Below are 21,302 nucleotides of genomic sequence, written 5' to 3'. Positions count from 1 at the left end.
TTAATCACTTCAGTAGGTCCGTGAATTTGAAATTTAACAGCATCCCAAGCGATCCCATCACGCACAGGCCAGGCTGTAATGTTTACAAAAGTCTGGTCCCTTTTCATAATGTGTGATGAGGAATGGGGGGCCAAAGTTCCATCAATTAATCTAATCGCAGATCGTTCATCCAGGTAGTGTCCATTGATAAGTTTAAAAAACACTACCACAAAGCCAATTGACATGAACAAAAAAATACATATTAGCACCAGCCAGATGTAAGTCCATGGTGCCACCAAAAAATGTCTCTTGAACCAGGCAAAAAATATAGAAATTTTGGAAGGGGCAGTGGAAGTCATTGATTCAGTGTCAAAGGAAGAATGTGACTGGTTAATCGCTGTTGAATGTAACAAAGGCAACGGGACACCTGCAGGATAAGCATACTCAGGATCATCAGGCAAACCACCAACAGTAGGCGGCATAGAAGGAGCAGTAACTGCATGCATCTCAACGGCAATCTCAGGCATGATGTTCGAGGGCGGCATCACAACAGAATTTCGCAGAATAGAAGGGCAAGAAACTGAAGGTGTCATACTATGGAGTATCGGCCACCCGCTGTAGCTTGACATTGTCAATCGAGATGTACCTGTTATCCTTGCGACCAGGAAGTGGAGGTAAAATAACTGTACGTGTACCCTGGACTCCAAGCACCGGGACCGGTGCACGATAAGAGGGGCCAAACTCCTTCTTGTTCTCCACCTTCTCACGGACCAGGTCACCAACTCGAGGTAGCCAGCCGACTACCGGAATCTGAAGCTCAGCTTCGGATGTAGAGGGTAAGTGTTCCTTCGCTAGAGTGTTTCTGTCTGCTTGAAGAGTCTGCAATACAGCACAGTGATCATCTAGGTCAAAAGGCGCGGCAGCCGCGGCCATGTCTAGACCCTCAAGGTCCGGGACAAACATTCGCACTCCAAAGAGCATCATGTATGGGGTCCGCCCACCCAGAGACCTTCTAGGGAGATTATTAAGTGCACGTTGTACGTCATACAAATGGGTGAGCTAGCCTCGGCCTGTACCTAAAACCCGTGCTGTCAAAGACTGCTTTAGGTCACGGTTCATTCGCTCCACAACACTATGGCCCTCAGGCCGGTATGGAGACGAAAATTTGACTTGGACCCCCAAACTTCTCATGGCTTCTTTGTACGCCCTAGAGGCAAACGCAGGGCCCTGGTCAGAATGAAGGGTACCACATGCAAAACTCCCAACAAAGACACGCAAATCCTTGATGACAGTCCGGGCATCAGCACTCCTTTGCGGCCATACCCACAGAAAAAGTGTGCACGAATCCACTGCAACCAAGATGTACTTGTACGCAGTATCAGAAGAAAAAGGACCACAGTGATCTAAATAAACACACGCAAGTGGTTTATTAGATATATACAGCTGCGTTTGTGGTGGACGCGCGGCAGAAGAAGGTTTAATCTGCTGGCAAACGTCACATAAAAGGACATACGCTCGCGCTTGTTTGTACAAACCGTACCACCAGTAACGTTGCTGCAAAAGAGATACAGTAGCCGAAACGCCGGCATGCGCAGACGCAACACCTTCGTGGGCAGCTGTAATCAGAGATGGTCTGCAGTCCGCGTTGGGAATCAATCTGTCACCAACGTCGTTAATCCTCACTAACGGGACGTTATCAGTACTTAAGCGATAATGGTAGCGAGAAGGGAAACCTTTTGGAAAGCCTGTCCCTGTCTCGGACGCAGCAATAGCTGCCAAGATGTCATCATCAATCTTAGTTTTGGATCTTGTAACTGCTGCTACTAAATATGTCGCCACTGCGGTTTTTGCTGCCTCGTCAGCCAAACTGTTACCGACAGCATGGACACCAACTCGTTGGTGACAAAGAGTGTGAATTACATTCACGAGGGGCAAACTTTCCTTAAGTTCTGCCACTCGAACCCAAAGCGTTTTCTGCTTTACTGTGCTACCCTTCGAATCATGAAAGTCATTGTGACTCCAAAAGTGTAGATTTTCGTTGTATGATTGAACACAATAGTACGAGTCACTCACTATAAGAGTGGTGACTCGAGGATCAGCAAACTCCAGCGCAAGCACCAGAGCCTTCAGTTCTGCTAACTGGGCGGTACAATCACCCGATGACTGCATATGCACGACATCAGATTGGAACTCTACGTTCACGAAAGTACCCACCACAATTGCGCAGGCTGCTGAATAGGCGTGCTTTGATCCAGTAGCGGGTTGCGCAGACCCATCAGTGTAAATGACACAATGGTACTCCTCGAGCGGGCGCAAAGTCAGAGGAGCCGGATGAACAAATTCATACTCCAAGAACTCCTGTGTCTGTAATGCCGCGTCAAAGATATATGTGACGTCAGGCGAGGTCAAGGAGGTCGCCCATTGTATCCACCTTGGATGCAAAGCCTTAGAATTCGGTACACTGGCTTTAGTAACCGCCTCAAGGGCAGGGTACGGTGTTACCACCAGCATGTGCTTTCCCTGTGATAGCGCTCGCTCTTTCAGGATCGCCATCTGAACTGCTGTCAGTACTTTTTCGACAGCGGAAAAGCGCAGCTCAGCCGAAGTGTACAGATGAGATTTGTATGCAATGGGGACAGTGTCGCCCTCATTGAACGTCAAGTAGGTGAAACCCACTGCACCCGGTACGATTCTAATGACCAGGTTAGTAAGGTTATCACGAGTTTGTAAGAATTTCGAAGCAAGTAGATCACACTGCAAAGATTGCAATGCAGCAGAATGCTCAGGCAGCCGGCAAGATTTGGTAAAAGTAGGTTGTACCAAGGCATAAAGCGACTTGATACGCTGGGCATAATCAGGAATGTAGGTACGACCGAAATTCAGAAAACCCAGCAAAGATTGTAATTTTTTCAGTGTCGTCGGAGTACTAAGGCGTGCGCATTTCTCAAGGAACTGCGGAGCCAAGCCTCGACCCTCATTATTGAGTTCGTACCCCAAGAACAACACTGTGAACTCGGCAATGTGGGACTTCGCAAAGTTAAACTTGTAACCGAAGTCAGCAAACATAGTAATTATGTTATCCACGCGAGCAAGGTGTGGAAGTAACTCGTCGTCTGCAAGGTAGATGTCATCGACATAAGAGTATGCTTCCGTGTCGACCATCTCCAAGAGAGAGACCACACGAGCAGCAAAGACCCTGGGGCTATTTTTATAGCCCATCGGGAGCCTTTTGAACTTCTTTTGTTTGCCACCCGAGGTAAACGCCGTCCACTCATAGCTATGAGGGGACAGATTATGGCTATAAAAGCCATTGGAGATGTCAAGTGTGGTTTTAAATCGTTTTCGTACGAGACTATCGACGAGAGCCGAACTGTGAGTATTTTGTACCGCGCATGTCCGGCAGTGCGAATTTAAGTGCCGGTAATCCAAAACTAGGCGGTACGATCCGTCAGGCTTCGTCACAGTGAATAAAGGATTATTCATGGGTGACACACATGTTTCAATTACTCCCTGATATTCCAATTGCTCAAGGATAGCCGCGACGTGAGATCTAGCCTCGCGACGCATGGGATATTGGGGCTGTGGCTGGGGTTCTGATCGCAACGGAATCGTATGGTTGGGAGAAAATTTATCCCAGCCTACCTGAGTACAATACAACGCAGGCGCGAGCACCTGCACCCACTCCCCGGCTAACCTGTTAGAATGTTCCGTTGGCACTGTGTGCCCAAAGGACGGGAGGATCACTACCTCTCCTCTAGGAGCATCTAAAACGAAAGCCGGGGGCCAATCTGCCTCCGCCAACAGAATATCATAGGTGGAGGTTAGATTATCCCAAAATACAACTTTAATTTTACGTTGGATGTCACCCTCAATGATAAGGACAATTTCAAACATTCTTTCAGGGGGCGATACGCGAGTATCAGCAGTTTCAACACTTACAAATGTATCAGTTGCTGTCGCCGCCAGATATGGACGCAGCGCTTGTCGCACTACTGTAACTTTCGCCGCGCTGTCTAGCAGTGTTAGCGCCCATGTCTGGTTCAGAAGCTGTGTCCGTACCATCTGAGGCATATCTCGCAGTCAGAGCAGCAACTTTTTTCTTCTGAAACGGGGGTCTTTGATGTGCAGACTCGTCCTGCTTGCTTTTACCTTCAGTCTGACGGGGCTGCTCACGACCCTGAGGACCCCTTCCTTTCCCACGATCTCCGCCACCGGATTGAAAAGCCGATGTTTCCTGTGAAGAACGAGGAGAGCGTTGTTCAGGAACCTGAAACCTATCAGGTGACTTAATATTAGAACGATTGCGCAAATCATAAGTGCGTTCAGTTTGTATCTGTACTGGCGACGCAGAACGCGACCTCCGTTTCTCTTGCTGCTTCCCCTGTTTTTTGGCTCGCCAACTTTGTTTTGGAAAGTTGGGCTTTTCGTCTTTGGTAGACGAACTCACTTTAGGTTGCTGTACTACAGTAGGAATGATCACGGCGGGTTTCACACCCAAGGCGCTACGACCCACCATTCTGTAGGCTTTCGCAATAATTTTAGCGAATTCCTTTGGCCTGTCGCCCGGATCCACAAGTGCCAACATATTGCACACTTGGAACTGCATGGCATCTCCTTTGAGGTTGCCCATTACCATGGAACAAACCACATCGAAGCTGTCGACAAGCCTCATTCCCAACTCAATGGCCGCCTCTGCACCATGATTGTCCTGGACCTTCTTGATGACAGAGGGTAGTAGGACATAGACGGAGTGCCATAGCACTTCGCATAGGTCGCAGCAAAGACCTTGCCCCAATTGTCGCAGTCGACAATATCCGGGACCAGGTCCTTCGGCAAACTAATAGTGAGTATCCTGTGTTTATCCACAGGAGAAGTATGTGGAAACACGGCTTCTAATTGATAAAATTTTTCAGCAAGCCAGTAAGGAAATTCATCCCTATTCTGGGGGCGCTTGCCGACAACCGCATTAACCATAACACGACTGATGACCACCGCGTGATGGTCAGTCGTGTGGCCCGCAACTACAGGTGCCCCCACCTGTACATTGCGAGACGAACAAGTTACTTACCTTCGGTAACGCTTTTTCTGGTGGATATAGTATCTGCCTGTGGATTCCTCACCTTGTGAATATCCCCTGCGCCAGCATTCCACGGAACTTTTCTTTCCCAGCACTCCACGTCGACGTGGGCGACGTCATAATGCATCGGCTCCGCTCGCGACTCCATTCGACGTCACCGGAGCCATAAGAAGCCCACGTCGGCGTGATGACGTCAGTTCCACCCATTTGTTCCGTGCCTTCGAGGCGAACAGGTGGACTAACGACAGACTCAAAGAATACACAGTATACAATATACTAATACATATGAACAAGTTACTTACCTTCGGTAACGATGTATCTGTAAGAAACATTAGTTAGTTAGATTCCTCACCTTAGAATATCCCCAGGCGTCAGACTGGATCTGGAAGATTTTTCGTCAGCAATACCCCTTGCGCGTCGCTAGGCGTCGTCTGCGGCTCCGCGTCCGTCGTCGGCGTCGTGCGCCGGAATGACGTTGTCGCAGTACGTAGACGCCGCCCTCGCGCGCTGACGCCAGTTCTTGTACATAGCTTTCCGCGCCAGGAACGCAGAGCCATGCAAAGACCGACACTGGTGCCAAAAATAAAATCTAGGGGCCTGAAAAGGATAACCTTAACCCTAGATGTCAGTTCGCAGAACGGGGAGGATGGGTGGGTCGGTGAGGAATCTAACTAACTAATGTTTCTTACAGATACATCGTTACCGAAGGTAAGTAACTTGTTCATCTGAAAGAAACACGTTAGTTAGATTCCTCACCTTAGAATAGATACCCAAGCAATACCATCCCCGGTGGTGGGTCTGCGAACCAAGATCACACCAGAAAGTCCTGGAGGACAGAACGGCCAAAGAAGCCATCCCTCCGGACTTGGCTGTCTAGGCAATAATGCCTGGCAAACGTGTGTAGCGAAGACCACGTCGCCGCCTGACAGATGTCCTGCAAAGGGACACCCCGTCCCAAAGCAGTAGTAGCCGCTGTGGCCCGAGTAGAATGGGCGCGCAGCCCAACAGGAGGGTCCTTTCTTGCCAAGGAATAACACATTTTGATGCACAAAACGACCCACCGAGAGATGGTCCGTTTGTGCACAGCTTTCCCCTTCTTAGCACCCACGTATCCAACGAAAAGTTGGTCGTCCACCCGGAACTGCTTTGTGCGGTCCAGATAAAAGGAGAGCGCACGTTTTGGGTCCAGACGGTGGAGCCTCTCTTCCTCTTTGGAAGGATGCGGAGCCGGAAAGAAGGTGGGCAAGGTGACAGACTGCCCAAGATGAAATGGAGTCACCACTTTCGGAAGAAAGGAGGGACGAGGCCGAAGGACAACCTTGTCCGGATGAACAGAGAGAAAAGGAGGCTTTGATGATAAAGCCTGGAGCTCACTCACCCGTCTAGCCGAGGTGATGGCTACCAGAAAAGCAGTTTTAAGCATCAGCAGACGAAGAGGACAATTATGAAGAGGCTCAAAGGGAGCACACGATTCAAGTCCCACTGAGGCATTACAAAAGGGACAGGAGGGAACGTGTGAGTAATGCCTTTCAGAAAGCGTGTAACTACAGGGGACTTGAAAAGAGAAGGCTGATCAGGAAGCCGCAAGAAGGCAGAGATGGCAGCAAGATAACCTTTCAGGGTGCCCAGGGCAGAGCCCTGCCGGGCCAAAGAAAGAAGAAACAGTAGAACCTCAGAAAGAGGGGCGGAAAGGGGATCCACAGCCTTTGCTGTGCACCATGCAACAAATTTGTTCCACCGGCAGGCGTATACCGTCTTTGTGGAGGGACGCCTGGCTGCCAGAATGATATCACAGACTTCATGAGGCAAGTCACTTGGCATCAACTGCCGCCGCTCAATCTCCACGCATGGAGGTGGAGGCTGGACAGGTTCGGGTGGAGGACCGTCCCCTGCTGCTGCGACAGAAGATCCTCCCGAAGGGGCAGACGTATCGGAGGATCGGTCAACATACTGAGTAGCTCGGGATACCAGCACCTTCGTGCCCAATCCGGAGCCACCAAGATGACTTGGGCCCGGTCGTGCCTGATCTTCTTCAGCACTCTGGGCAGAAGTGGTATAGGCGGAAAGGCGTACAACAGACCGCAACTCCACTTGTGACGAAAAGCGTCGCCGAGCGAGTGCCGCCTTGGAAATTCCAACGCGCAGAACTGCTGACATTGCGCGTTCTCTTCGGTGGCAAATAGATCTAACCAAGGCTCTCCCCACTGCTGAAAGAGACCGTGCGCCACTTCGGAGTTCAGACGCCATTCGTGATCCATCATGCACCGGCGGCTGAGTTCGTCTGCTCTGGCGTTCAGAGAGCCCGCCAGATGTTGAACCACTAGGGTGACGCCCTGGTGTTCCAGCCACGTCCAGAGGCGCAGAGCCTCCTGACAAAGGGTCCACGACCCCACCCCGCCCTGTTTGTTGCAATACCACATGGCGGTGGTGTTGTCCGTGAACACCTGCACGACACTTGCCCTGACAGAGGGAAGGAAGGCTTTCAGTGCAAGTCGGATCGCTCTCAACTCCAACAGGTTGATGTGGAGGCGAGACTCCGCCGGAGACCAGAGGCCTCTGATCTCCGCCTCTCCCATATGACCACCCCATCCCAGGAGGGACGCATCCGTCACTACGACATGCTCCGGTTGGGGAAGGGAGAGGCTCTTCCCCGTGACCCAATCGCGGTCCGTGAGCCACCACTGCAACTGCTGTGCAGCGCCCTCCGAGATCAAGACATGGTCGGACAGGTTGCCGTGATGCTGGGCCCACTGAAACTTCAGGTCCCACTGCAGAGCCCGCATGCGCCGCCTGGCGTGATGCAATAGTAGGATGCAGGAGGCCATCAGCCCCAGAAGCCGCAACACTAGCCTGACCGAAACCCAGGATAGAGGCCGAAAGATGGGAATCAGGGCCTGAATATCCCGGACCCGCTGTTCCGGCGGATAGACCCGGAACTGCGCCGAATCGAGAACCGCTCCGATGAAGAGGAGCTTCTGAGAGGGACTCAGGTGTGACTTCGGCACGTTGATGGAAAACCCCAGCAAATGCAGGAGATCCGCCGTAGTCTGGAGGTGGGAGGCGACTGCCTGGGGCGAGCCCGCCTTCAACAATCAGTCGTCGAGATAGGGGGAGACTGGAACCCCTGATCTGCGCAGATGAGCTGCGACCACCGCCATCACCTTCGTGAACACCCGAGGGGCACTGGTAAGGCCGAAGGGGAGCACGATAAACTGAAAGTGCTCTTGGCCCACCGTGAACAGCAGGTAACGCCGGTGGGCCGGCAGGACGGGGATGTGGAAATATGCGTCCTGCAAGTCCAACGCTACCATCCAGTCTCCAGGGTCTAGGGCAGCTAGAACCTGAGCCAAAGTTAACATCTTGAACCTTTCCTTCCGGAGGAAGGCATTGACGTTCCGGAGGTCCAAGATAGGGCGTAGGCCCCCTTTGCCCTTCTTGGGAACCAGAAAGTAGTGGGAATAACAATCACGACCTACTTCTGGGCTCGGAACGCGCTCGACGGCCCCCTTGGCCAAGAGGGCCGAAACTTCCTCGTGGAGAAGATTCAAATGATCCCCCGAGATACGGTGGTGCTGCGGTGGCATGGCTGGAGGGGTCGTCTCGAAGGGGAGGGAGTAGCCCCTTCGGACTATTTGCAGCACCCACCTGTCCGATGTGATGGACCGCCAGTGGAGCAGGTGATGGCGAACTCTGCCGCCCACTGACGTGGAATGGGCCTGAAAGCTCGGACTAGGAAGGCTTTGAGGCGGATGCTGCCGGGGTGGATGTGGGCTGACCGCGTCGTACTCCAGAACCGCCTCGGCGGAAACAGCGACCGCGCACAGGTTGGTTCTGCGGCTGGTGGCTAGGCGTACATTAGGAGGCACCCCTTCCTTGGCCACGAAAGGGGCGAAAGGCGGAAGTTTGCGACCGCGGGGCTGAGAGGTCCAAGGACTTGGCCGTAGCCCGGGAGTCCTTAAAGCGATTCAGCGCACTGTCCGCTTTCTCACCAAAAAGGCGAGTGCCATCAAAGGGCATGTCCATGAGAGTGCTCTGGACATCCCCCGAAAAGGACGTGGACCGCAGCCAGGCGTGACGTCTAAGAGCCACCGTGGTAGAAAGCGCCCTACCCAGCGAGTCCGTAGTATCAAGCCCACATCTGATAGCATGTCGCGCTGCATCCCTCCCATCGGCCAGAGCCTGGGTAAGTCGTGTCTGGACCTCCTCCGGACACAGGGGCAGCACGTCCTCCACCGTATCCCACAGAGAGTGGGAATAACGGTCCAAAAGACAGGCGGTGTTCAAGGACCGCAGGCCCAAACTAAGGGAGGAGAACAGCTTTTTGCCAAACTGTTCCAGTCTCTTGGAATCCCGGTCCGGCGGAGCGGTCGGGAAAGAGGATTGGGAGGTAGAAGCCTGGATAACCAGGCTCTTGGGGGTAGGGTGTTGGGACAGAAAACTGGGGTCGCCCGGAGCAGGGCGGTGACGCCTGGCGACGTTCCTGTCCACAGGAGGAACTGTGGAGGGCTTGGACCAGGTGCCCTGCAGAACGTCAATGAGGGCCTCATTGAATTGCAGCAGAGGCTCAGTGGAGCTTGCTGCAGACTGAAGCACCTCAGTGAGGACGTTTGTCCTCACAGCCACGGCAGGTAGCTCGAGCCCAAGGGCTGCGGCCGCCTTGCGCAGCACCACAGAGAAAGCAGCACCCTCCTCCGAAGCCACAGTCGGAGGAGAGAGGAATCCAGTGTCCGGAGAGGTATCCAGACCACTGGCCTCCCCCAGTTCATCTGCCCAGTCCTGTGACAGTTGAGCCTGAGCGGCCATAGGATCCTCAGATCCCTCCCATTCACCCCCATCATCCGATTCCTGGTATGCAGGAGGAAGGATCGGAGCCGGGCGATAGACAAAATGTGTCTCCAGCGGCGCCGAACGCGGCGTCCATCGACGCCGTATCGGCGCCGGGCCCGGAGTGGGGCTGAACTGGGGCTCGACGCCGAGCAGAGTCGGCGTCGGAGGTGGTACCGGTGTCGACGTCGGCGGAGGAGGCGTGATGAGGTCGACTGGCGTCGGCGGGGACTCGAGAACGGGTCCCTCGGGCGCTTGCGGCGTCAAAGCCGGAGCCGTAGACGACGCCGGGGCCGGAGCCGCCGGCAGGCAAGGTTGCCCAGTCGGGTCCGCGGGGCCCGAAGGCGCGCCAGCGGGCGTCGACGGTGGAGCCAGGTCCCTCATGGCCGAGAGGAAGTCACTGACTTCCGCCGGCGTCGCGTCAGTCCCAGGGACCGGTGGGTATGGGGACTTGCGCGGCGCCTGCCCTCGACCGAGTCGCGCGACCGGCGAGGGGAGTCCGAAGAGCAGTGTCGCCTCTTGGACTTCTTGGAGTGCTTCGACTTACCCGAAGACTTGGATCCCGACGACCGATGATGACGTCGGCTGCGGCTCCGCGACCGATCCTTGGGCCTCCTCCTGGACCGGGATCGAGAGGGGCGCGGAGCCGAGTGGCGAATCTCGAGAAGCTTACGGGACCGCTCCCGTCTAGCCTTCGAGGTCAGGGCCTTGCAGTCCGAACACGACGCCGCGTCGAGGTCGAGGCCCAAGCAGTAAAGGCACGGGCGGTGATGGTCCGTAACCGACATCAAGCGGCTACAGTCAGCACAGGCTTTAAAACCAGGCATCCTACCGGCACCGGAGTCGAGACAAGATCAAAAAGGATCGAAAAAGTTAGTCAAAAAGTGACTAAAGGGGTAGCTCTCCCGGATCTGCGCTTACTGGCGCGGAAAAAAGAAGAACTGACGTCAGCGCGCGAGGGCGGCGTCTAAGTACTCCGACGACGTCATTCCGGCGCACGACGCCGAACGCGGAGCCGCAGACGACGCCTAGCGACGCGCAAGGGGTATTGCTGACGAAAAATCTTCCGGATCCAGTCTGACGCCTGGGGATATTCTAAGGTGAGGAATCTAACTAACGTGTTTCTTTCAGATACATAATATGCAAAGGAAAGGAATGCAAAGTAAACCAAGCATTTCCTACAACTGTACCATACAGCATAAAAACATATCTACAAGACCTTTTTCATGGTATACAAAGGTGGACAACGGGGAGGCGGGTGGGTCAGTGAGGAATCCACAGGCAGATACTGTATCCACCAGAAAAAGCGTTACCGAAGATAAGTAACTTGTTCTTCTGATGGATACATCTGCCAGTGGATTCCTCACCTTGTGAATAGATTCCCCCAGCAGTCCCCACTCCCGGAGGAGGGTGTCCACCTTCCTATACCAGAAAGTCCTGCAAGACAGAGCGCGCAAAGTGGCCCTCCCTCCTCATCTCGGAGTCCAAGCAATAATGCTTTGCGAAAGTATGGAGGGAGGCCCAAGTTGCGGCTTTACAAATGTCTGCCACAGGAACACCCCGGGCCAAAGCAGATGTAGATGACTTAGCTCTAGTTGAATGAGCTCTAATGCCCTCAGGAGGGTCCTACCAGCCAGGGCGTAGCAGATCTTGATGGCAAGGATAATCCACCTCGATAAAGTGCGCTTGGGTACCGCTCTCCCCTTGGAATGTCCAACTTAACCCACGAAGAGCTGATCATCCAGACGAAAGTCCTTTGTTCTGTCCAAGTAAAAGCTTACAGCTCTCTTTGGGTCCAGGCGATGAAGCCTTTCCTCCTCTTTGGAAGGATGAGGAGGAGGATAGAAAACAGGGAGAGTAACGGACTGCCCCAAATGAAACGGAGTGACAACTTTTGGCAGGAAGGCAGCCCTGGTCCTCAGAACCATCCTTTCAGCATGTAAGGTAAGAAAAGGAGGTTTGGAACTAAGAGCTTGAAGCTCACTCACCCTCCTTGCCGAGGTTATGGCTACAAGAAAAACCACCTTAAAGGACAACAGCCTCAAAGGACAACTATGAAGAGGCTCAAATGGGGACCCCATTAGAAAGGTTAAAACAAGATTAAGGTCCCACTGAGGCATTACAAAAGGAGTGGGAGGAAACATGTTTGTAAGGCCCTTGATGAACCTCAGAACAACCGGGGATTTAAACAGTGATGGTTGATCTGGAAGGCACAGAAAAGCCGATAAGGCCGAAAGATAGCCCTTGACCGTGGCCACAGCACAGCCCTGCTGAGCCAAGGAAAGAGCAAACTGGAGAACATCAGAAAGATGGGCTTTTAAAGGGTCAATGGACCTCTCTCCACACCATTTTACAAATTTAGACCACCTGTAGGAGTAAATGGACTTGGTGGAGTGTCGCCTGGCCGATAAAATAACATCCACCACATCAGGTGGGAGAGAGAAGGAACTCAGGTTGCTCCGTTCAATCTCCAGGCATGAAGGTGTAAGCTCTGGAGGTGGGGGTGTAGAACCTGCCCCTCCGACTGTGAGAGGAGGTCTGCCCTCAGAGGGAGACGGAGCGGAGGGCACGAGGAGAGGTGGAGCAGATCTGTATACCACACCCTTCTTGGCCAATCCGGGGCGACCAATATGACTTGGGCCCGGTCTTGGCGAATCTTCCTCAGAACCCGAGGAATCAAGGGTATGGGAGGAAACGCGTAAAGGAGTCGTGAGCCCCAACTCACCTGAAACGCGTCCCCCAACGCCCCCTGCTTCGGATACTGGAGACTGCAGAATGACGGGCAGCGCGCGTTCTCGAAAGTGGCAAACAGATCCACCCGAGGAGTTCCCCACACCCGAAAGACGTGACGAACTACCTCCGGATGGAGCCTCCACTCGTGGTCGGCGGAGAACTGCCGACTGAGACTGTCCGCACGCACGTTCAGCACCCCGGCCAGATGATTTGCCATCAGACAAATGTGATGGTCCTGAACCCAGGACCAAAGACGTAAGGCCTCTCTGAATAGACAAAGAGACCCCACTCCTCCCTGCTTGTTGACATACCACATTGCGGTCGTGTTGTCTGTCAGGACTTGAATTGACTGACCGCGAAGGGAAGGAAGGAAGGCCTTGAGTGCTAAACGAATCGCCCGCAATTCCAGAAAGTTGATGTGAAGCAACCTTTCCTCTGGAGACCACAGACCTTTGATCTCCAGGTCCCCCAGATGCGCACCCCACCCTAAGGTGGATGCATCCATTATCACTGTGGCCACTGATGGAGGTAGATGGAAGGGCTTTCCCTGCGACAGATGGCCCTCTACACTCCACCAAGACAGATCCGCTGCAGCTTCTCTGGAGATCTTGACCGACTCCCTGAGATCCCCGTTGTGCTGATACCACTGCTTGCGGAGGCACCACTGGAGCGCCCTCATGTGCCAGCGTGCATGGTTGACCAACAGAATGCAGGAAGCGAACAGACCGAGCAGGCGAAGGACCTTCAGAACTGGAACAACCGCTCCACTGTGGAATAAAGGGACCATCTCCTGAATGTCGAGAATCCTTTGAGGAGGAGGGAATGCTCGACACACAGTAGTGTCCAGTACTGCCCCTATAAACAGGTTGCGTTGAGAGGGCACCAGGTGAGATTTGGGCACATTGATTGAAAAACCCAAGTCGAACAACAGCTGAGTTGACACCTGCAGATGACGCTGCACCATCTCTGGGGACTCTGCCTTCAGAAGCCAGGCGTCCAGGTAGGGGAAAACCGGAATCCCCGACCTCCTGAGATGAGCAGCCACCACTGCCATCACCTTTGTGAAGACTCGAGGTGCGGTAGTAAGACCAAACGGGAGCACCGCAAACTGGTAATGTTGCGACCCAACCGTAAAACGGAGATACTTCCTGTGCGACTTCAGGATTGGGACATGGAAGTACGTGTCCTGCAAGTCGAGCGACACCATCCAGTCTCCTTGCTGCGACGCTTGAAGAACCTGTGCAAGGGTCAGCATCTTGAATTTCTCCTGTCTCAGGTAAAAGTTCAAGATTCTGAGGTCCAGGATTGGACGCAATCTGCCGTCCTTTTTGGGAATCAGGAAATACCGGGAGTAGCATCCCTGACCCCTTTCCTGCTCCGGAACCACCTCTATTGCACCCTTCTGAAGCAAGGCTAGCACTTCTTTCTGCAGGAGAAGCAGATGGTCTTCCGAGCAATAACCTTGGCAAGGAGGGTAAGGGGGAGGAAACTCCCGAAAGGGAAGGGCGTACCCAGTCTCTACGAGGTTCAAAACCCAAAGGTCGGTTGTAACAGATCTCCAACCCCGCAGAAAGTAGGACACCCGACCCCCCACAGGTCTTACATGATCCGGGATGGGGGATCTAGGGCTGCTTCCCCGAAGCCTCATCTGGAGCAGAGGAGGATGAGGAAGAAGAGGGGTTGCGTCCAGAACCTCTCCGACTCCTTTGCTTCCCTCTATAGGACCTATAGAGGGGATTCTGCTGCTGTTGTTGTTGCTGCTGTTGGGGCTGTCTGAAGGAGCGAAAAGATGTTCTTCCGAAACCCCTAAACTTTCGAAAAGACGAACCCCTAGCAGGAGCCTGCAGACCCAAGGACTTCACCGTCAGTCTGCTGTCCTTAAATCGCTGAAGGGCAGAGTCTGCTTCCTCCCCAAACAGCTTCTGTCCGTCGAATGCAGATCAACCAACGTAGCTTGAACATCAGCCGAGAACCCCGAGGTACGGAGCCAAGCCTGCCTCCTTGCTGCCACAGACGACCCCATAATTCTTGCCACCGAGTCCGCAGAATCCAGCCCTGACTGGATCACTTGTCTGGCAGCTGCCTGAGTGTCCGCAACAACCTCCAAAAAGGACGACTTATCCCCCTCAGGCAACTTAGGGGCCAAAGATTTAATGGAGTCCATCAGGGCATGCACATAACGCCCCAGAAGGCATGTAGCATTAGACGATTTCAACGCCATACTTCCTGAGGAAAAGGTCTTTTTGGCTGCCTGATCAACTTTTTTGGATTCCCTGTCAGCTGGAGACTGAGGGAAGGCACCCGAAGCATGTTTAGAACATGAAGCCTGCACAACCAGGCTGTCCGGAGATGGATGCGTAGACAAAAAGTCAGGATCCCCTGGTGCAACCCTGTACCTTCTTGCCACCTGTCTGCACACTGCCGGAGATGAAAGAGGTTTCTTCCACACCTCCAAGACCGGCTCCAAGATGGCCTCATTGAAAGGCAACAAAGGCTCTGAAGTTGAAGACGGAGAATGCAACACCTCTGTTAGCAAGTTGGATTTGTACTCCACAGAGGGCAGCTGCAAATCCAAAAGATCTGCTGCCTTCTTGATCACCACATGATAGGGAGCCAATTCCTGAGGCGGAGAAGACCTGGCAGACGTATGCTCCCACTCCGGGGTTGTATCCAACCCACTTGCTTCTTCAATACCTTCAAATTCATCAGAAGAAGAGTCAACTTCACCTTCTTCCACCTCTGCTCGATATCTCCCTTCCTCCAACACCCTCTGGGCCTCCCTTCTCGACCGGATCCGGGGAGCCGGCGTCGACGACGTCGTACACGGCGTCGGTGGAGCCAGAGGTACCGGAGTCGGCGGCGCCATAGGTGGATTCGGCGGCGCCGAACGCGGCGCCGATGGAGTCGGCCTCGGCGTCGAGGAAGGCTCCGAAGTCTGCTGGTCCCTCCGAGGTCGTATCGGATCCCCAGACGGCGCCGGAAACTGCCAAGAAGGCGCCATCGGCATAAAGGGGGCCTGAGCATAATGCTGTGGCACCCCTAGTGTAAATGCCATCGGACCCACGGGACCAGTTGGTGCTCCGGATGGGTAGGCCGCCCTATTAAATATGCCATACATAGCATTCAAAAAATTTGTAGAATCTGTACCTGGAGCCGGGAATTGAGGAAAAGGAACAGACCCTGTATCCCCTTGTGGGGTCTCCGGCGTCGGCTCCGCAGTATCTTCCACCGGAGCAGCAGATTCTTCAGGCACCGGAACAGACTCTTCCTGTTCTTGTTCATCCTTGGAAGCATCCGACTCCACTCGAACCGGAGTCGAAGCCTTAGACGGAGCCGATGACTGCGTCGGGGACTGAGCCGGAGTCTGCTTCTTCGAAGGAGACCGCCTCGGTGACTTCGAAGGTGAAGGAGAAGGAGACAAGCCTTTGCTCCGACGTCGACGGGGCGAAGCCGACCTCGACTTCCTGGACTTCGAGGACCGACGTAGAAAAGAATGCTTTCTCTTTTTGTGATGCTTCTTCGACCTCGAAGTCGATGACTCCCTCTTCGACTTCTCCTTTTTCCTCCCTCTCTTCTCCTCACCGATCTTCTTCATGAAGAGCTTAGTCTTCCTCTCTTTGAGCGCTTTCGGATTCATGCTCCTACAGCATCCGCACTCCTCCATTTCGTGGTCTGAAGAGAGGCACCATAAACAGTCCTGGTGCGGATCCGTCATTGACATCAGACCTCCACATTCCCTACAGGGCTTAAAGCCCGACTTCCTAGTCGAAGACATACCGAATTTAACACAGTTACACCGCTAAACTACAAAGTAGCTAGAGAGCACTGGAAAAAAACCATTGCGCGTCGACGGCGCGGAAAAAAGGGAACTGACGTCATCACGCCGACGTGGGCTTCTTATGGCTCCGGTGACGTCGAATGGAGTCGCGAGCGGAGCCGATGCATTATGACGTCGCCCACGTCGACGTGGAGTGCTGGGAAGGAAAAGTTCCGTGGAATGCTGGCGCAGGGGATATTCACAAGGTGAGGAATCCACTGGCAGATGTATCCATCAGAAACGTACTGCACTAATGCCCTAAGGACCGTAATCAGGGCAGTGTGTAGCACACGCAACTCCGCCACCGCCACAGTCATGTAGCGGGGATGGGGGTATAACCGGCCATGTGGCCCCTGCAATAGACAACGGGCCCATTCTCGCCGGTGCCACCACATGGGGAAGGGCGACATTAAACCAAATGGTATGCTGCCAGGCAGTGAGTGGAATTTCAAGTGTCCGATAAGGGGCATAGGCTGCAGGCATCGCTGTATATTCGTGGAACAAATTATCGTTCGCATCCACTGCATCGAACGTCACCCAAGAATTAAACAACTCATACGGGAACGCCGCATCAGCCCCTACCACAAAACTAACAGCCAGCCCATTATCAGGTACCCCATAGACCCGTAGATGTGTGGTCAAGTTCTACAGTAGCACTGGGGTTCAGAAAAAGAAAACCTTTTTAATTATCAAGCTTGAAAGAACCTTTAGTCGAAACCTAGGTAGGTTAAGCCATCACTCCCGTTGTCCGGAAACCAGAGTGAGGGCGTTGTGGACTAATAAAAGCACTACTAAGGCGTTTCAGATCAAAAGACCAAACGTTAGGTGCGCCATGGTGCGGGGATTCTGCTTATGCACAGAACTATGCGCAGGAAACCAGGACCTCAGAGAATTGTGGTGTACCAGAAACTCCCCTCAGAACCAAGAACCCCTATCAGACTAGCTTAGTGTCCCATTCGTTATCCGAGATTTAGCTCGGCGGTCCCAATGTATAGACAACCCAGAACAAGCGACTTAGATATTCTCTGGAGTGGTGGGAATCCGAAATACCTGTTTGTATCTATATATCAGTCCACAACAGAATAACAAAGACACGGTAAAGTTTAAAGAGTTTATTTTATAAACCTCGCGTCCTAAGATGCAGTACTTTGGCTAACACAAGCAGACAAATGGTTAAGATCAAAACCATCAGCATTGTTACAATACCATAGAAAATGAAAGGAGCAATCATAATAATAATGACAGTGGAAAGCACCCACCCTCCTTTCTCTAGCAACTAATAGTTTATTATTAGTCTAATAGAAGGTCTCATAGGCTTGCATGGGGGACCCCATACCTTATGGATCAGCTTAGTGGAATCACATCACAGGATCAGCTAGGCTCTATCCTGCAACAGCTCTTCGTTTCGAATGAATCTAAAAACATGCTGCTCTGCAATATTAAAGGACTCGTCTTTCAGGTATTGGCAGCTGTATGCATGTTATGGCTAAGAAGTGGTACGATCAACCTGAACACAACAACCTGCACCGTCTAGTGACCCAGACTCGTTCCTCACACAGTGTACAGACCAAGGTCACTATTCACTGTTAAGAATGTTTAAACAACAGACGGTTCTCATGTGAAGCAAAGTCGAGTCAGCAGTTCTCGAATGAATAACATGTAACAACAGTGTTGCGTGCAAAAGCAGCAGAAGCGGCAAGCTGGCTTTCTAACAGCCCACGAGGTTATGCTAACTTAGCGTTGTACATAGGGAGTGGCTAACCCATCCTACAAGTCGCCTAGATTATTGCAATGGTTTGTTGCTTTCTGCTAATGAAAGCTCAATCAACAAACTACCAGTGGTCCTGAACACGGCGGCTCGACTGGTCCTGAATATGCCTCCTAGATCAGCTTCCCGCCCCCTTCTTTTAAAACTCCATTGGCTACCTATACGTCAACGGATAAAATTCAAGGTCTGTTGTACTATTCATAAGGCACTGTCCAATCTAGGCCCTGGTTATTTGTCATAAAAATTCACTCTCTATCATCCCCCCAGATCCTTGCGTTCCAGTACTAAACACTTGTTGACGGTTCCTAAAATTAGGAGAGCGAGATTAGGTGGCAAATCTCTCTCATATCTCGGCCCGCAATACTGGAATGAACTTCCCCTTCATCTAAGAGAATGTTCGAATCATCTTGTGTTTAGGAAATTACTTAAAACCACTCTGTTCTGTTTTTAAAATTCACAGTCTCCACATGTGCAACTGATACGCATCCAAAAAAAAACGCAGAGATACTCTCCAGAGTCGATTCTGGTGCTATACAGACCCTTAAATAAATAAAAGCAATACTCACAGAGGTGAAAATACAGTTAAAAATTCAAAATCTAATGCTTTACTGTTGGGTGGTTGAATTTCCTGCCGCTCAGATTATAAAAACCTGGTTCAGAATTGATACACTGCCTGGGTACTTCAAATGTCCAGGCTTTGGCCAACATTTCTTGAGGAAATTTATAGTGATAGAAACATCTATCAGGAGAGCAGCAGGAGAGGAGCGGGAGAGCAGTGGCAAGCAGCTGAGCCGCGGGACCGAGAACCGTGAAAATTGTGCTCCAGTGAACCGGCAAGCAGTAGCTTGGCCGCGGTGGGCTAACAACTGTGCTCCTGCGAACCGGGAGTCGAGACGGAACCGCAAACAAGGGCAACAAGGTCACGTCTTGCAAAGAGCGGAGGCAACAGAACAGAGCCAAGAGGGTTGTGAGCGGCTGGGCTGGGAGCAGTGGAGAGCGTGGAAGAAACTGGACCAGCTGAGCCACGACATAGATATAGAGGCCGCCCTCCTCCTCGCCAGGGGGGAACGGCACCGAGCCCTCTGCACTGCGACTGCGACAGCGCCTAAACGAAAGGTGCAGTAGCAGGGTGTAATGCGGCAGGAGCCGCGGCGGTGTACAACGCAGTAGGAGCCACAGAAGTGATTAACGCAGCAGGTATTTCTACAGCTCTAAAGGTAAAGTTGCTGTTAAAACTTTGATCAAACCCGGCGAATAACATAAAAGCTGGCAAGATGGTAAAGCGTTTTGCCTGACACTTATTGAACTTAAAGTGGGTTTGGCACCGCTGAGGTTCTAGTGGATGTGGCGCCAGACGGTGTATGAAACAACTCTACAGACACATATACTCTCGTTGACCTTAGCCTGAGGTACCTGTATATATACGAGTGGTCAGATGGTGGGATAAAGATAGAGCGGGGTCGTCCTTCATAGAGTGATCACGGTGAGACTTGTGTTACCGTAATACTTCAAGTACCTGGACCTGCACCACTAAGAGCCTGGTATTCCATCAGGTCCTTGCGAAGCCTGAGAAAATATAAGTGGCGCTTGTGGGCTCTGAAGGAAGTGGTTGCAGAGCAGAGAAGAGTAAAGGGAAATGCCTCCAAAAGGGAAGTCACGCTGGATTAAAAAGACCCCGAAAGCTGCTGTACCAAGAAAAGCAAATAAAAAGTGCCAGCAACAAAAGACATTGACATAGGAGAGAATCAGCATAGATTCCGTGGAGGAAACATTGACACCAAATAAACATGACTGTCCACCAGCCCCAGTAGAAGAAGCGAGTGGGACTTCCTTAGGGCAATCTATAAAGAAATTTGTGGGGAAATATTTTAAAAAGAAGCCTGAAATATCTGAACATTCCCCGCAATTGGTGGGAACTCATGATAGAGACTGCATGAGCGACCAAAGGACTGGAACCGGAACAGGAGTAATAATGGATTTAACAAATGACTCCTTCCAGCCACAATTTTTGGACCAAAGGGGGATAAATGAAGGGGAAATGTCTGAGCTGGAACCCAGATTATCATCATCACCTCGTCTATCCTGTAATGGAAGGGAAGGGGAGAGCCCTAGAGTACATAAAACACCACAACGGGAATCTAATAGTCAGGAGAAGAGGGGAATTGTAACTCCCCAATAAAGCTTTAACTCCCCAGATACCCTACAATCATCCTTGGCGCTTGACATGATTGCGTCCTCGGAATCATCTCTATTAGAGGTGATGTTCTTAATGCAAAAAACTCTCAAAGCAATATTAGAAGCTTTAGTTGAGAACAATGGACACGGGAAATACCATAAAACCCAACTACAACTGATTGCAGAGGAGTTAAAACAAATTAATAACTGTATGCCAAATATAGTACACCCAGTAGAGGAGAAAAGGGAGCAGGAGGTAAATGTAGACCTATATAATAATGAGAATAAAGCCACGCAGGTGAATGAAGTTATACAGATTGAAAACCCCCCGACAGTATACATCTCAAAGTGCCCTATGCGGGTAATAAAGAGGAGTGCATACAAAAGATCTAAAAGGGATAGGACCATAAAGAAGAGCAGAAAGCTCAGAAATAAGTCACAGAAAATGTCGGAGCAGGATGGGGGGTGTACCAGCGGGTTCAAGAATGAAAGGTGAGTCCCACTTAGATAGAACAGGATCGAGAAGAGAGCCCGCTCCCATAATTAAGATAAGCACGAGGATGTATGACAATATTGAGGACCTATGTGTGTTTATGGAACCATGGGGTCAGAGGGTGGGGAAAAGCGACAAAGGAAAATAAAACCCCTAAATCGTGCAAATCTATTGCAAATCCTGGTTAAATGCCCTACAGTAGGAGAGGTTACATCTGAAGATATAAAACAAATAGGTTTTGTAACAAGTTTAGAAGGAAATGAGGTAACTAAGGTGCTTTTTTATTCCGACTTTGTAAAACAGTCGGTGGTAAAAGCAGAGAGAGACCTGGAAAAGGAGGGTATAAGATTTGTGCAGGTCAATTAAATTGAGAGAGAAGGGAATAAGTCTGGGAGCTCTGTGGCTCTTCTTCACCATGCAGGACTTTGCCCGGAGC

At 51.8% G+C, this 21,302-nt stretch overlaps 1 protein-coding gene and 1 pseudogene across 3 annotated transcripts in view; one reads left to right on the top strand and one right to left on the bottom strand.

The window, feature by feature from the left end:
* The window catches only part of LOC146808495 (transient receptor potential cation channel subfamily M member 2-like), a 1,799,999-nt gene that overhangs the window by 546,723 nt on the left and 1,231,974 nt on the right, over positions 1-21,302 (bottom strand). The window lies entirely within an intron of this gene.
* The window catches only part of LOC146808496 (uncharacterized), a 33,312-nt pseudogene continuing 32,432 nt past the window's right edge, over positions 20,423-21,302 (top strand).

This window comes from Triturus cristatus, chromosome 8 (assembly GCF_964204655.1).
Source record: "Triturus cristatus chromosome 8, aTriCri1.1, whole genome shotgun sequence".
NCBI classification, from domain to species: Eukaryota; Metazoa; Chordata; class Amphibia; order Caudata; family Salamandridae; genus Triturus; species Triturus cristatus.
Note: the sequence above shows the minus strand (reverse complement) of the source record. Positions and strands in the feature narration are given on the sequence as shown.